Consider the following 18,248-nt stretch of genomic DNA (forward strand, 5'->3'; position numbering starts at 1 on the left):
CGCAATATGTTTGGAGATTGGCTGCTGAGATCTGTGATCATGGAGCGACACTACTACACAATCTCCATAATCCGCAGCTGTACCAGCTCCACAAGATCGTGATTGGTGAAGGCCGTTGCACATGGCCCTCTTCAGTATTGCCTAAACTATTGACCCACTGTCTATTTGCTCATGACCTTCAGCTAGTACACTGATACAGTCGACAAAGAATTTCGATCGGTGCTATGTTTTGTACATGTTGTGTACGTAGTTCTGCGTAGTCAGCGACTACACAACTTTCCCACTGGAGCGCACCCCGCTAAGCACAACAGCACAGGCGCAGCACTCATCCGTCTCCGCACTATGAGATGGCGCTGCCATAGAGACGGACCAAATTCTGCTTCCGCCGATCCACGCATTAATATGTAATGCAGCCAATAAGATTGCTGCTTACGTAGAACCTTTTCTCCTCACGGATCACACTCGCGCAGTGATACATGAATGCGCGAGGTATTATAACAAGTGTGCAGACCTCTGATTAGTCAGTCTGCATTTGCCTGCACCAGTCTGTACCAGTCTGCATTTGTCTGCACCAGTCTGTACCAGTCTGCATTAGTCTGTACCAGTCTGTACGAGTTCTACATTTATCTGTACCAGTCTATAGTCAAGTTTGAGTCTGCGCCTAAGATTACCATATTCCTGTACATAGCCATGAAGATAAATGTATAGAAACTTTTGTCAAGTATCAGAGATATATGTGAGAATAAGATTAACGTACCAATACCAAAGGAACTTCAGATTGTCAATTGTAAATAGCACCCAGAATCAAGTTAAGTACATCTACATCTACATCTACATATACACTCCGCAAGCCACCCAACCGTGTGTGGCGGAGGGCACTTTACATGCCACTGTCATTACCTCCCTTTTCTGTTCCAGTCGCGTATGGTTCGCGGGAAGAAAGCCTCCGTGCGCGCTCGAATCTCTCTAATTTTACATTCGTGATCTCCTCGGGAGATATAAGTAGGGGGAAGCAATATATTCGATACCTCATCCAGAAACGCACCCTCTCGAAACCTGGCGAGCAAGCTACAACGCGATGCAGAGCGCCTCTCTTGCAGAGTCTGCCACTTGAGTTTGCCAAACAGCTCCATAACGCTATCACGGTTACCAAATAACCCTTAGACGAAACGCACCACTCTTCTTTGGATCTTCTCTATCTCCTCCGTCAACCCAATCTGGTATGGATCCCACATTGATGAGCAATACTCAAGTATAGGTCGAACGAGTGTTTTGTAAGCCACCTCCTTTGTTGATGGACTACAGTTTCTAAGGACTCTCCCAATGAATCTCATCCTGGTACCCGCCTTACCAACAATTAATTTTATGTGATCATTCCACTTCAAATCGTTCTGCACGCATACTCCCAGATATTTTACAGAAGTAACTGCTACCAGTGTTTGTTCCGCTAGCATATAATCATACAATAAAGGATCCTTCTTTCTATGTATTCGCAATACATTACATTTATCTATGTTAAGGGTCAGTTGCCACTCCCTGCACCAAGTGCCTATCCGCTGCAGATCTTCCTGCATTTCGCAACAATTTTCTAATGCTGCAACTTCTCTGCATACTACAGCATCATCCGCGAAAAGCCGCATGGAACTTCCGACAGTATGTACTAGGTCATTTATATACACTCCTGGAAATTGAAATAAGAACACCGTGAATTCATTGTCCCAGGAAGGGGAAACTTTATTGACACATTCCTGGGGTCAGATACATCACATGATCACACTGACAGAACCACAGGCACATAGACACAGGCAACAGAGCATGCACAATGTCGGCACTAGTACAGTGTATATCCACCTTTCGCAGCAATGCAGGCTGCTATTCTCCCATGGAAACGATCGTAGAGATGCTGGATGTAGTCCTGTGGAACGGCTTGCCATGCCATTTCCACCTGGCGCCTCAGTTGGACCAGCGTTCGTGCTGGACGTGCAGACCGCGTGAGACGACGCTTCATCCAGTCCCAAACATGCTCAATGGGGGACAGATCCGGAGATCTTGCTGGCCAGGGTAGTTGACCTACACCTTCTAGAGCACGTTGGGTGGCACGGGATACATGCGGACGTGCATTGTCCTGTTGGAACAGCAAGTTCCCTTGCCGGTCTAGGAATGGTAGAACGATGGGTTCGATGACGGTTTGGATGTACCGTGCACTATTCAGTGTCCCCTCGACGATCACCAGTGGTGTACGGCCAGTGTAGGAGATCGCTCCCCACGCCATGATGCCGGGTCTTGGCCCTGTGTGCCTCGGTCGTATGCAGTCCTGATTGTGGCGCTCACCTGCACGGCGCCAAACACGCATACGACCATCATTGGCACCAAGGCAGAAGCGACTCTCATCGCTGAAGACGACACGTCTCCATTCGTCCCTCCATTCACGCCTGTCGCGACACCACTGGAGGCGGGCTGCACGATGTTGGGGCGTGATCGGAAGACGGCCTAACGGTGTGCGGGACCGTAGCCCAGCTTCATGGAGACGGTTGCGAATGGTCCTCGCCGATACCCCAGGAGCAACAGTGTCCCTAATTTGCTGGGAAGTGGCGGTGCGGTCCCCTACGGCACTGCGTAGGATCCTACGGTCTTGGCGTGCATCCGTGCGTCGCTGCGGTCCGGTCCCAGGTCGACGGGCACGTGCACCTTCCGCCGACCACTGGCGACAACATCGATGTACTGTGGACACCTCACGCCCCACGTGTTGAGCAATTCGGCGGTACGTCCACCCGGCCTCCCGCATGCCCACTATACGCCCTCGCTCAAAGTCCGTCAACTGCACATACGGTTCACGTCCACGCTGTCGCGGCATGCTACCAGTGTTAAAGACTGCGATGGAGCTCCGTATGCCACGGCAAACTGGCTGACACTGACGGCGGCGGTGCACAAATGCTGCGCAGCTAGCGCCATTCGACGGCCAACACCGCGGTTCCTGGTGTGTCCGCTGTGCCGTGCGTGTGATCATTGCTTGTACAGCCCTCTCGCAGTGTCCGGAGCAAGTATGGTGGGTCTGACACACCGGTGTCAATGTGTTCTTTTTTCCATTTCCAGGAGTGTATATTGTGAAAAGCAATGGTCCCATAACACTCCCCTGTGGCACGCCAGAGGTTACTTATCGTCTGTAGACGTCTCTCCATTGATAACAACATGCTGTGTAATTTTTATGCTTGTTATTATTTTAATAAATGTGTGTGAAAATTAATCAAGTTCTGTTTAAAGTTGGTCACCGTCAATCTGCTACTCTGCAAGTGGCATTTCTATCGTCTGACCTAATGGCAGAAGATAAACACGCCACGATAAGACCACGAGAGGTATTGCTGACACTCTCCTACTTTTAGAGCGGCAAGTAAAATAATCTGGTGGTGTGTGTGCTGAAGGCCTTACAGTACGCACACCACAGTACATTAAGAAATTTTAGTACAGACCGAACTTCACAGACGATGGGAGAAAGAATACGAGCTAGCATTTTCAGGCAGTGCTGCAGTGCTACTGGCAACAGTCAAAACTTGTCCGGCCACCATACACTGAAGTGTCAAAGAAACTGCTATAGATATGCGTATTCAAATACAGAGATATATAAAGAGGTAGAATACGGCGCTGTGGTCAGCAACGCCTTTATAAGACAACTAGTGTCTGGGGCAGCTGTTCAATCGCTTACTGCTGCTACAGTGGTAGGCTATCAAGATATAAATGAGTTTGATCATGGTGTTATAGTCGGCGCACGAGCGAAGGGGCACAGCATCTCCAAGATAACGATGAAATGGGGATTTTCCAGTACGACCATTTCACGGGTGTAGCCTGAATATCAGGAATCTGGTAAAACATCACTGCGGTTGGAAAAAGATCCTGCAAGAATGTGACCAACGACGACCGAAGAGGATCATTCAGCATGATGGATGTGCAACCTTTCTGCAAATTGCTGCAGATTTCAACCAGTGTCAGTGAGCCAAGCATTCAATGAAACATCATCGATATGGGCTTTTGGAGCCTAAGGCTCACGAGTGTACCCTTTATGCCTCCATGACACAAAGCTTTATGCCTTGTCTGGGCCCGTCAACAGTGACATTGGACTGTTGATGACTGGAAACACGTTACCTGGTTGGACGAGTCTCGTTTCAAATTGTATCGAACAGATGGACGTGTATAGGTATGGAGACAACCTCGTGAATCCGTGAGCCCTGAATGTCAGCAGGGGACTGTTCAACTTGGTGGAGGCTCCAAATGGTGTGGGGCGTGTGTAGTTGGAGAAATATGGGACTTGTCAGCTGATTCAGTTCAAGATTCAGATCCTGTGAGGTACTGGTTTACAGGTCAGCAATGCGAAAGTTGGGAATCGACCAAGGAATGTGTAGAGTTCAACAGCATCCAGTGGGCTGTGAGAATGTTTCAATCATTCAAGTAGCCACATCCATGTATTATCTTTATGGCTTAGTTGCAACAAGCAGAAGAGGTGTTGGTCAGACCCCTATGGAGACACTTCACAGTCAGTTCAATAGGATGAGTCACTTCTAAGGACAGAGAAGGTTATCTTCATTCTGAAGCCAGAAAGAATTGATCATACCAAGGCCAAGGACATGAGACCAACCAGTCTGTCCAGCTTTCTGCTAAAGACATTAGAAAAACTAGTTAACGTCCACTTTAGGGAAAGGAGGTTAACTGTGGTTCCTCTCCATTAAAACCAGCTAGCATACAAACCAGGCAAATCACGCGAAACAGCACTTCACTATCGTGTTGGGAAGTATTAAAAGCACACACATGAAATGGAGCCCTGCATCTTCTTGCATACCGAGGTGGCTTTCAGCAATACGAACTTTATTAAAGCTGCAGAATAGCATAGCATTCATCTATCTGTATGTGGATCACTAGCATGCTGAGTAGACGATGGATGTGAAAATGGTGATCAACACCACTAGACAGTGTCTGCAAGGTGGGGTTTTGTTCCTGCCACTGTGGGACCTTATGGTGAATAAACTCATTAAAGAGATAAATGCTAGAGGCTACTACTGCCAAGGGGACACAGTCGATTTAATCGTATCTCTTCGACAAAATTATACCAGTAGCGAGGATAGTGAAGACCTATGGACCACACTGGATGCGAAACGAATATGGACCTCTCATACAATGAATGTTTCTTCTAAGGCAAAAGGTGCTTCATGTATGTGCACTAGGAGGCTGGTGGTAAACTGGGTTATTAGTCCCAAGAGCATGCAATGGATTTACACTTCTGCAACAAGACGAATGGTGGGGCAACAGTATGGCGGAATAAAGCAGAACAGAAGGTGACTGCTAAGGAGCTCGAGGTGGTGCAGACTGACCTGCCTACCCATAACGGGTGGTATTATCAGCATTCCCATGGCTGGGATGGAGACCATGCAAGACTTGTTCCCATTACGTCTTTGAGTCATAATGGAGGCAGTAGCTGGCGCACACAGGTTAAATACTGGAAACAATTGGAGATCTTTAGGATATCCAGAATTCCACACTAATACAATGCATGTCGAAAATATTGGGATAGTTGGGAAAATGCCTGCTGCTGGCTGACTGTGTGATAATTTCCACCTGCTTCAACAAACCATTCTAGTAGTCATAGGAACTGGCCAGCAACAGAAAAAAGAATCATGATTCAGATGACATTGTCTAGTTTACTGACGTTCGTTCCAGATCATTACCAATAATTCCTAATACACTACCTCCCCCTGTTAGTGGACCTTAATATCCCCATATTTCAGCCCTTTTCCTTCTTAATACCTGGAAATATGATGAGAACAATTTCAATAAGATATCAAAACTCTTTGGAGATATATTAGTCCATTCTCATGCAAAAGCTGAAAGCAGAGAAAGTAGTGATGTTGAATGCTGGAATCTGGAGTGGAGGTCGCATTTTGCTCAACCCAGAGGTCTTCCACTGGGTCCAGTTTGGGTCACTGGCAAGTCAGTCCATTTCCAGAATTTTACTGTCCACAAATCATTGCCTCGCAGATGCTGCTTTCAGATATGGTGCGCTGTCAAGTTGATACAAATTATCATCGTCTCCAAACTATTGCTCTAGTGTGTGCAGTACACAATCCTGTAAGATGTGTTCATGTGCTTCCGTATTTAGCAGTTTCTTGAGCTCAATAAGACGACCATACACTAACCTCTGAAAGCACCCCCATACCATAACACTATCTTCTCCATACTCTCTGTTGGTACAACACATAATGGCAGGTAACGTTCTCCAGGCATTCACCAAACCCAAACCCTTCCATAGGACTGCCTCATTGCATAGTGTGATTCATCACATCACTTCTGATCACTCGTTTGCAGCCATCCTCTGTCCACTGGCGTCTCTCCGTACAACACCTCAAGCGTCTCTTAGAAATTGACAGAAATGTGTGATTCACGACGAACTGATCGACCATTGTACCCTATCCCTTTTAACATCCTACGCAGAGAGAGTCTGGCTATATTATTGTTTGTAATATTAAAAGCAGCGACTTGTGAATACATTGGAGTATGCTTGAATGCTCCGATGTCGACACATGATCACTAAGGATTTTCTTAAACGTGGAACTATGAATTGTACTTGCCAGACGACAAGAAGCTAGGTCAGTAAATATATTTTTTACTGTACCTCTCGACTTCCGTGACCTAGGACGCCCATGATGATGATTCCTGAAAATTTAGCAAAACAGATTAGTATTTCAAGTTTGCTAGCCTTCTCGACTTATCTCAACACGGGGAAGAGACTATCCTCCCTGCTTCAAGTACGCACATCATTCAGAAGTAATGAAACACAGAGCCTTACAATCGTAATTTCTCTGTTGTTTGCATATTTGTTGTGAGGTGATTGATAATGACAATCGACTGGACAGTCCCCCAGAAACAAAGAACCATCATAAAGTAGCCTCCAGTGCCCGCCAATGCTGACGATGCAGTAATCTATGAAGGAAATACCATCATGAGCTGGTTAAAAACGCTTACTTGCGTGATCATACTTTATGGTAGAGTGCTCAGATAACCTTCCAAGATTTTTAACAGGTGCCTGTGCTGTTGATGGCTTGAATCCAGTCTCTTTAACATGCCATGGTAGTTGCAGACAAGAAGGCAAGATAAGTATTAGCGCGAGTGCGAAGATAATGCACATCTTATAACTCAACGATACAGGCGTAGATACCCATTTGTGGTATTTAGTAATGTAGGTTCTCCCTCACAGGAGACCTTCCTGTATACCATGGAGATCTTTTTGTGTAAAATACGAAAATGTGTAAGTTTCTTCGAACATTTACATCTTGTCACTCGGCAGGAAAACAGTGTAATCTACGAAATAGTTCGCCCTGACGTTCTCAAATGTAAAACATTGCCCGTTCCTAAATATTCTAGAGGTAATAAGCAAGAACATACACATGAAAAGCAAACTTGCATCTTCAGCGAACCAATAAATAATGTTAGACACATAGCGGCAGCCTCAAAGTAACGCCACAACATTGAGATGCTGGACACTTGAGCTTTACTATTATCCGTTATTGCAACGACGAGCGTAACAATGATTCCCAATATGACAGAAGGAGAGAAGGAGAAAACGTGCAGAGAGTGGGGAGGAGGGGGAGATGCAAGAGGCAGAGACTGAAAGAGAGATCCAAAGGAGGATATGGTCAGAGGAGCAGAGAAGGAAGATATGGTGCAAGAGAGGGGGTGGAGAAAACGGACAAGAGAGGGTGAGGAGGGAATAAGGAGAGACAGAGGAGTGGGGAGGAGGATTAAAGACAGACATAAGAGGGAGGAAGAAGTGGACACAGAGAGGCGGAGGAGGTGTGTTCGATATATATGATGAACCATGGGCAAAAGGCTAGTAACAAATACAAACTGTTGTACACGTATGTTTGTTGTTCTCACTGTGACTCTGTTATCATTGTGTGGAGTCGCCAAACTCATGATGTGTTATTATTTAGAGAGTGTAATGAGCATCACGCTTGCTCGTCTTGTGTGATTATAGATTTCCTTATGGTTTATGGAGAGTTGTGTCAGTTTCGCCTAGGATTAAAAGTTTGCTGTATGTTGTTTAACGATAACTTTGCTAACGACCTTGCAGTATTCAGCAACAATATTTTTGTAGCAATATCATACCATAAGGCAGGCCTAGGGCACGCTACCTACACAGCAAATCAACACACAACATTAAACTCTTAATCAAATGACACCACTGACGCACATTATCTTCACCCATCAGATTCGGTCTGCATATATTTCAAATTTTGCGATGAATGTCAAACGTATGGTTGCCTGGTCTCCCGTATTTCACGGAGTCTCGCGTGTTTTATTCACATTTTCTCCTATCTCCCGTATTTTAGACAAGTCTCCCTTATTTCACGAGTTTTCTCGTCTTTTACCCATCTCACATATTTGGTGATGATTTTCCTCGTTTTTCGTAAAGTTTTATTGATTTACTGATGCTCAAATTTCCGTAACATTCGAAGATTGTCCTTACCAAATCAAATATTTCCAGTTTATCATCTCTGAATTTTCTCTTTTTCATGTTAGTAAGCTTGAAGCTCCCGTGACGAAACTTTCGTTGTGTGCTTTGGTAGAGTTTAGACAAGCAGCTAGATGTCAGTGCAGTGTGCAGTTTGTATTGTGTTTAGTACGTCTATTTCGCTATGGGTAGGGGAAGTGAAGACGATGGTCACTCGAAGACACCACTAAATAGAAGACTCACTATACGGGCTTGTATCTTCCCCATTTGGAAGAAACTTATATTTGGTTTTGGTCAGTAAAAAATAACAAGCATAAAACTTCTTGTTCTTAATGCAGAGAGAAATTCAGCGTAGCACAAGGAGGGGCAAGAGATGGTCTACAGCATGCATCAACAACAGGTAAAGTAATGATTTATTGCATTGGTAGACTGGTAGAATGCAACAATTACATTAATTTTTTAGTTAAATCCTAGGCCTAGGCCAACATTGCCAAAGTAAAAGAATTACGAAAGCCTATAAGTTAAAGCAAATTAGTAATATTAAGTCCTTAACTTTTGTAAGTCATAGAAACAAAGAATGAGATTCAAAGAGAAGCAGTAACAGCTACAAAATTTTGAATACCGGCAGTATATTACCATTAAGTGACAAAATGATGCCTGCTGAAGTAACTATAATCTCCCATATTGTGAAGCATAATTTAAGCTATAACAGCACGACTGCAGAAATAAACTATTTAAAGAAATACTCAACGATTCTGATGTAGCTTGTAAAGTGTCATGTGGTCTTATGAAAGGGGAACTGATAGTAAAGAAAGTCTTAGCCCCAAAGAGCGTAAAGGATTTTGTAATCATTCTTAGAGATCCATTTACCTAAGAAACATTCTTTTCAATGTTCTGAACATGGCTACACTATAACAACATTTACAGAATAGCAGGAATAAAGGACAGCCAACCAGTTGCAAAGAATGGTGGTTTTCAAATAACCTTGACCACGGTTTCGATGGATCTAAACCTGTCTTTTTCAGGACAGACAGCTTCACATAAGCAACTCACTCAGTACAAGCTGTCTCCACATGCCATTTATCGGTAACGGTCTGTATGTCCAGACGTAAAAATTAAGGCCCCTAGAACCAAGGGCTTGTCACAGCAGTAAAAATAATCACTCAGAATAACAGATCATGTTAGTAGCTACATGGCGGCTATTTGATTCCATGCCACGACGTCTAGCGGCTCTGATTGCAACACGTCTTGACTCTACTCCGAACTGAATTTCCACAGTCGCAGTACATGTACAAGTCTGTAGCGCTAATCATTTGTGTAGTATCATGTCCCTAATCGGTGGAATAAATTTCATTGTGATCACATCTCTGGGTCTTGGTGTTTCACTTTGCCCAAACAGTAGTGTTACTGTGTCTTGCTATTATGGACTTAACATTCGGAGTAGGCATGCATGCAGAAGAAGATTCAAATTGGTAAACTCACCCCAGAAGGCAGCGAGGTACTGCAGGTTTGTGGTGACGAACAGAATCCGCATCTTACCTGTTGAGAAAAAGCTGAATTGAGACAATGTGCAAGAATAAAGCATCTACGCCGTAGAACATGCTTTACAACACTGTAAATGAGTTCCGCAGATCCTGCGGGGTTCGTGGAGGGTGTTGTGAAGCTTGTAGTTCTACAAAACAATATGTTTTTGAAACTGTGAGTGTAAACATTCTTATTGCACATAACATGACAGAAGCATTTTAGCTGCCCCCTTTAACTGAAGGGAGACATACAACATCAGTTCAACTGTGTAAACATGTATCACCGTATCTGTTTGTTCGATACAATTACCACCAAAAGATTTTCGGTCTTGACTGAAATGTAGTGTGTGTTTCCCTTTTTTCTTTTGGGCTGATATAGTTCGATAAAAAGGAAGGATGTTCGTAGACCATGAAATTTCAGATTATAGGAAAAAACAACGCTGAAGACGGGAATAGAAAAGCGATTGGTTTTACTCTTTCTGACGCTATCCAGTTTACTTAACTCATGAGGCCCTCTGACCGCTACTCTGTTAACTGTTCTGTGTACTTTCTTTTAACCTTTTCACAATCGGAGATAAAGTTCTGCAACTGCCTTACAAGTGTCAGATCTTGCCCTTTGAAACGTGGAAATAATAAAGAAATATGACTCACCCTTATACGACTTATTAATCTCTTGAAGTGATCGACGCTACGGGGTGAAAAGATCATATTTGAAGCACTTAGAAGGATAAAGCAGAGATTTAGTGTGAGATTTGTGACCTTATTTTGCTGTCAGGCAGTTAACGCTTAGATACATACGAATACCTTTTATATCATTTTAGTAGTTTTTATATAGCAAGGTTGTTGTTGTTCTGGTCTTCAAACGGAATACTGATTTGATGCAACTCTCCATGCTACCGTATCCTGTGCAAGGGTGTCCATCTGCGAATAACTACTTCAGCCTACCTACACCCATTTGAACCCGCTTACTGAATTCATCTTTTGGTCTTCCTCTAAATTTTTTAACCCCCACATTTCTTCTAACACTAAATTGACGATTCCTTGATGTCTCAGAACGTGTCCTATTAACCGATCTCGTCTTATAGTCAAGTTATACCACAAATTTCTTTTCTCCACAGCTCTATTCTGTGCCTCCTTTAGCCGGCCGCGGTGGTCTCGCGGTTCTAGGCGCGCAGTCCGGAACCGTGCGACTGCTACGGTCGCAGGTTCGAATCCTGCCTCGGGCATGGATGTGTGTGATGTCCTTAGGTTAGTTAGGTTTAAGTAGTTCTAAGTTCTAGGGGACTAATGACCACAGCAGTTGAGTCCCATAGTGCTCAGAGCCATTTGAACCATTTTTTGTGCCTCCTCATTAGTTACATGATCCACCCATCTAATACTAAGCACATTTCAAAAATTCTATTCTATTCTCTTCTTGTCGAAACTGTTTATCGTCCATGTTTCACTTTCATACTTGGCTACACTCCATACAAATACTTTCAGAAAAGACCGCGTGACACTTAAATCTATGCTCGATGTTAGTAAATTTCTCTTCTTCACAAACGCTTTCCTTGGCGTTGCTCGTCTACAATCTATATCCTCTCTACTTGGGCATCTTCGGTTATTTTGCTGCCCAAATAGGAAGACTCGGTCTGCTACTTTAAGTGTTTCATTCCTAATCTAATTCCATAAACATCGCTTGATTTAATTAGACTACAGATCATTACCCTTGATTTGCTTTTGTTGATCTTCATCTTATATCCTCCATTCAAGACACTGTCTGTACCGTTCTTCCCTCTGACAGACTTACAATGTCATCGGCAAACCTTAAAGTTTTTATTTTATCTCCCTGACCTGTAATTCGTACTGCAGTTTTTTCCCCTTTATTACTTGCTCAGTCTACAGATTGAACAACTACAGGGATAGGCTACAAATCGGTCTTAGTCCCTTCTCAACCACTGCATACCTTTTATTCTGTACGTCTCATATAACTGCCGTCTGGTTTCTGCACAATTTGTAAATGTCATTTTCCTCTCTGTATTTTACCCCTGCCACCTTCAGAACGCAAGGCAAGAAGATATCCTGAAGCGAAAGTACAACGCTACTGATTGCTTCTGCAAACCAGAATCATCTGGCATCTTCAGCTGCAATGAGAACAGCCGGAAACGACGAATATTCTGACTTCTTCAAACAAATGCTGAATTTATACGACTGTCTGTCTTGAGAGATATGAAGCGAGTTCAGTTTACGAAGATCACAATAGTTTTTTTTTTCCTGGGAGGGGGGAGAGGGTGTTCTCCCAATAAAAATGCAAGGACAACAAAAAAAATGGCTCTGAGCACTATGGGACTTAATATCTAAGGTCATCAGTCCCCTAGAACTTAGAACTACTTAAACCTAACTAACCTAAGGACATCACACACATCCATGCCCGAGGCAGGATTCGAACTTGCGACCGTAGCAGTCGCACGGTTCTGGACTGAAGCGCCTAGAACCGCTCGGCCACCGTGGCGGGCGCAAGGACAACAGATAACAACGTTAAGATCCGTAAAGGACGTACTCCTTCTGGTCAAAAATAAGTATCATTCATGAAATCTACTCATAACTAAGTAACGTGGGGGAGGGATTCTACCAGCTCATGACGTTATTTGTAAGAGCGTACAATACCAAAACTATCTTCTTCAAGAACAGACTGGCCTCTTCTAATAATTCGACAGCTCTAATCTCTAAATGAGAGACAAAGACAGAACATGACTACAGAGAGAGAAAACTCTGGCAGTTTGCCCTGAAATGCACCGTCGTGGAGCTACAGCATTAAAAGACGAGCTCACGAAAGTTTGTACGGCAAGCGAACGTTTTTGGGTGTATCTAAGAGTGCTGTTTTCTCCGACTAAGCTGCTGCTGTGTAAAGTTGTCGTTTGTTGTTGTGCACTATACTTATTAGAATAAAAATTAATTCGCGGTCTCTGAACATGTGGCCTTTAGATTACATTATTAATTACCGGACTTTATCGTCGCACCTTGAGGGAGGATGTCAAACAGAATAACGCCTTCAGAGTCCAATAAGACCGTCGCCACGACTTTACCGCCTTTGGTTGCGGCTTTGAACTTTTTCCTCGGAGCAGAGGTGGTATGGCGTCACTGCATGGATTGCCCTTCTGTTTCCGATTCGAGGTGATGAACCCATGTTTCATCGCCTATGATTGTGTTTGACAAAAAATTGTCACGATCAGCCTTGTAACGCGCAAGTAGTTCCGCACAGACGGTCCTTCGTTGCATCTTACGGTCTTCTGTTAGACAGCTAGGAACCCATCGGCACAAACCTTGGAGTGCTCCAACTGGTGGACAAGTGTGTCAGCACTATCGACAGAGACGTGCAGTTGTGCAGCGTGGTGTCTGATTGAGATCCACGCAGTCGTGTGCGGGCAGTCTGCGTCTGGGAGATCGGACAGCCTTGTGCGACGATGACAGAGGCTTCGCCCAACGACTCACTGTGCTTTTGTTCGCTGCCAGATCTCTGCAGATATTCTCCAAGCGGCTATGATGCTCTGGTTTTCTACCAAATGAAGTTTATTGACAGCTCTCTGCTTGGAAAGCACCTCCATTACAGACCAATTTTGATGGCTACGTATAGTGCTCCCACATATCGGAACTTCATGAAACTACAGGGGCTGAAGCGGGAATATTCCACAATGTCCCACAACAAAGACTGCATTTTTAAGCCGAAAGTGGTCTAGAAAAAAATGTATTGCGTTACTTATTGAACTCCCCTCGTACACTGCACCTTACAATACCACTTGTCTAGTATCTTTATGCAGTGCGGCTTCTGCTGCAGTTCATTACTCGTACCTTAACAAATTAATGCCACTACGAATATTTTAGCGAAGTTGATTTATACTACCTGGTAAAAAAAGTGAAGCACTCAAAAATAGAGAAATAAACGAAACGTAACTTCACTGGTTGAGAGGGCATGTGATATTGTTTCAGCGATTACAAACTGAGTCAAGTTTACAAATAAATTGATAGGATGAGTCCACTTGTCAGTATGACGTCGAATCTCCCTCTGTCCTTGATGCTGGCACTGATTTGGTTGTAACCTCTCCTAAGCCAAACTGGCTCACAGCTACTGTAATTGCTCATTAATATCCTGGATATTGTATCCTGTCTACTCCTCAAATGTGCGGTGCCTAGGAAACCAGTCTTCCCAGATCGCTAGACAACAATTCAAGCAAATCGTATAAATGAAGTTCATTACAAAAGGATATGATTACAATACTTAACTTTTGAAACACAGGTGTGTCACAGGCAAAGTGCAACAGACAAAATAAGAAATCTCTTCATTGTAGACAATGTTACATAGTAGAAGAGACGACTAGTCTCGATGCTATTCTTGAACACGTTGCTGTAGAACTCGGTGAATTGGGCTGCGGCCAGATGGCACAGAGCTTACGTCCTCTTCGTGTAGAGGGCGCTACTGTAGCGTTGTCGTCCTGGAGAGGAATCGGTAAGCATGCAGTTGGCTGGCGTCATCTCACAGCCCTCTCCGCTCTAACGTTCCCGCCTGGTGTGCCGGAGCTTGACTTTGCACTGGAACAGTGGACACCGCCACTGGGACGGAGTGGACATCCGAGCTGATCCCACATATGTCCTGGCGGGGACAAATCTGGGGCTCTTTTGGCCATGGGAGTACCTCAATGTTACTCAGACAGGTTATAAGGACACGTACCATATCTGGGGAGCATTGTTCTATTGAAGAATCGCACCACAATACCGTCGTGCATAAGGTAATACATGGGACAAAGGATATGCCTGACGTGCCGTTGTGCTGTCAGAGTGCCCTCAGTCGCAGCAGTCGTGACCAGAGGTCACACCCCAGTGGCTCCCCAGAACAGAATGGGCCTTCTGCCCAGGTCGCCGCCATACTCGCCGACGATTGTCATCCAGTGTAGTGCAGAACCGCGAGTCATCGCCGAACACAATGAGGCTACTTTCAAACACCGTCAGGTCCTAATAACGCTGTCTCTCACAAGTACGTGGCATCTCCGTGTCCTTCACAGTGATCACTCAACATCTGACCCTGTTCAAGCCTCTTATATAGGCTACTAGATCTAGTAAGGAGACTAAACGTGAACAACGTCAATGCACCCTTGTAGCCGTTCTACCTGCCACATAGAATTTAACTATTATCATTTACATGTCTGCGGTATGTGTGCACGTGCACGAAGTACCATTGATGTCCGAGAATGTGCTCTGGATGCTTTAGTTTGTAAGGCAGTGTGATAATCAAGATCAGGGTTGCCGTAGCCCAAGGACGAAAATCAAGGACAAATTCGGTGATTATGAAGATGTGGTTGAAACACGGACCGATACGTTGTGCAAGTGACCATTGGTTTGCATTTCAATTGACTCTTCATAATTACCATAATTCAAACAGTAATTCTGTCAGCAAAGAAGTTGTAATTAACAAGGAAAATTAATCCAAGCATTAATGGTGTCTATAAAGGAGTGCTCAATGATGAAGCAAATTAATTGCAATTGACATTAAATAACTTTTTAACTAAAGTACTGAACACAAATTATTAACATGTACACAATCATGCTGCTAGAATTGATATATATCTTTCACTTTATGCTTTAAACCAGTCATATTCCTCTGAGCCCTGGACAGAAGAAAGAAACTCGCACCTATTCTGAATCAGTCTATGAAAATCTGTGCAATTTGTGTTTTTCATCTTATATTGGATTTGGAGCTTTGCATTGACTGATGTTAAAGCTAGCCTGTTTCTTTCTTCTGTTCACTGTGCATTCAGTAGGGAAAACACTCTGTCCACATTGGCAATATGCTCTGGAATGGAGAAATAGTACTGCAAAATAGCAAGCGCTTCTGAATACTGCTCTTTAGAAACACAGTCCTCAAAAAATTTAACGCACTTTTTATGAGGCATCATCCCCAAATTCTGGTTATCTTCCTGTGTAAGAAAACATTTCAGTTTCACTATCTGGTCAAATAGCAAACTCTCATCCACTTTGCAAGTTGTGTTTTCTTGCATCCACTTCAGTGTACATTCAACTTTTTCTCAATCAGGTAAAGCCTTCAACAGTATCCAGTCAAAATGTTCAAGTTCGGATAAAGGCTTACTCCATTTTATCGGATAATCTGTAACTGTCTGATAAAATGCCATGACATCCTCTTGAAATTTTGACTGCTGATACTGGCAGAGATCTGACATTAACTCTTTACTTTCGCAGTCATGAATTTACATTTCTTTCTTTCCTCTAAAACATACACGAAGTTTTTAAGTTCCAACCTAACCTCATTCACAGAGATGTTCTCTTTCTCGATGTTGGCGATAGCCTTTTGAAATTGACTCATCTGAGCAAGCAGAAAGTGTGAATACATCTCTCAACAAGCATCAGAAGAAAGAGACTTGAGAAGACTTGGACACTTATCGAGAGACAGGAAGTATGATTTAATATCAGCACAGGTTTCAACGGCTATCGTCAAGTTTGCAGGAGTTATGAAACACTTGATCGGTGGCCAGTGGCAAAACTTGCGAAAAAAATTTTTTTTACTTACTAGCCACTTTTTTCGCGGACATTTTCCTCTTCGTCCAGGACACCCGTCTTCGAGCATAAAATCGCGGACTGTCCGCGAAATCCGCGACATATGGCGACCAGATTTACATCACAGAAAATCCGCATCTAACGTAAACAGCCATGGGTACGATTTTTAAGCTGGTGTCGTTCTGACTGTTCAGTTGAAACTATTATCTTCAGATAATTTAATTACATCTGCATCTACATCTACATTTATACTCCACAAGCCACCCAACGGTGTGTGGCGGAGGGCACTTTACGTGCCACTGTCATTACCTCCCTTTTCTGTTCCAGTCGCGTATGGTTCGCGGGAAGAACGACTGTCTGAAAGCCTCCGTGCGCGCTCGAGTCTCTGTAATTTTACATTCGTGATCTCCTCGGGAGGTATAAGTAGGGGGAAGCAATATATTCGATACCTCATCCAGAAACGCACCCTCTCGAAACCTGGCGAGCCAGCTACACCGCGATGCAGAGCGCCTCTCTTGTAGAGTCTGCCACTTGAGTTTGCTAAACATCTCCGTAACGCTATCACGGTTACCAAATAACCCTGTGACGAAACGCGCCGCTCTTCTTTGGATCTTCTCTATCTCCTCCGTCAACCCGATCTGATACGGATCCCACACTGTTGAGCAATACTCAAGTATAGGTCGAACGAGTGGTTTGTAAGTCACCTCCTTTGTTGATGGACTACAATTTCTAAGGACTCTCCTAATGAATCTCAACCTGGTACCCGCCTTACCAACAATTAATTTTATATGATCATTCCACTTCAAATCGTTCCGCACACATACTCCCAGATATTTTACAGAAGTAACTGCTACCAGTGTTTGTTCCGCTATCATATAATCGTACAATAAAGGATCCTTCTTTCTATGTATTCGCAATACATTACATTTGTCTATGTTAAGGGTCAGCTGCCACTCCGTGCACCAAGTGCCTATCCGCTGCAGATCTTCCTGCATTTCGCTGCAGTTTTCTAATGCTGCCACTTCTCTGTATACTACAGCGTCATCCGCGAAAAGCCGCATGGAACTTCCGACAGTATCTACTAGGTCATTTATATATATTGTGAAAAGCAATGGTCCCATAACAGTCCCCTGTGGCACGCCAGAGGTTACTTTAACGTCTGTAGACGTCTCTCCATTGATAACAGCATGCTATGGTCTGTTTGCTAAAAACTCTTCAATCCAGCCACACAGCTGGTCTGATATTCCGTAGGCCCTTACTTTGTTTATCAAGCGACCGTGCGGAACTGTATCGAACGCCTTCCGGAAGTCAACGAAAATAGCATCTACCTGGGAACCTCTATCTAATATTTTCTGGGTCTCATGAACAAATAAAGCGAGTTGGGTCTCACACGATCGCTGTTTCCGGAATCCATGTCGATTCGTACAGAGTAGATTCTGGGTTTCCAAAAACGACATGATACTCGAGCAAAAAACATGTTCTAAAATTCTACAACAGATCGACGTCAGAGATATAGGTCTATAGTTTTGCGCATCTGCTCGACGACCCTTGTTGAAGACTGGGACTACCTGTGCTCTTTTCCAATCATTTGGAACCTTCCGTTCCTCTAGAGACTTGCGGTACATGGCTGTCAGAAGGGGGGCAAGTTGTTTCGCGTACTCTGTGTAGAAACCAATTGGTATCCCGTC

Source organism: Schistocerca piceifrons, chromosome 4, assembly GCF_021461385.2.
Source record: "Schistocerca piceifrons isolate TAMUIC-IGC-003096 chromosome 4, iqSchPice1.1, whole genome shotgun sequence".
NCBI lineage: Eukaryota > Metazoa > Arthropoda > Insecta > Orthoptera > Acrididae > Schistocerca > Schistocerca piceifrons.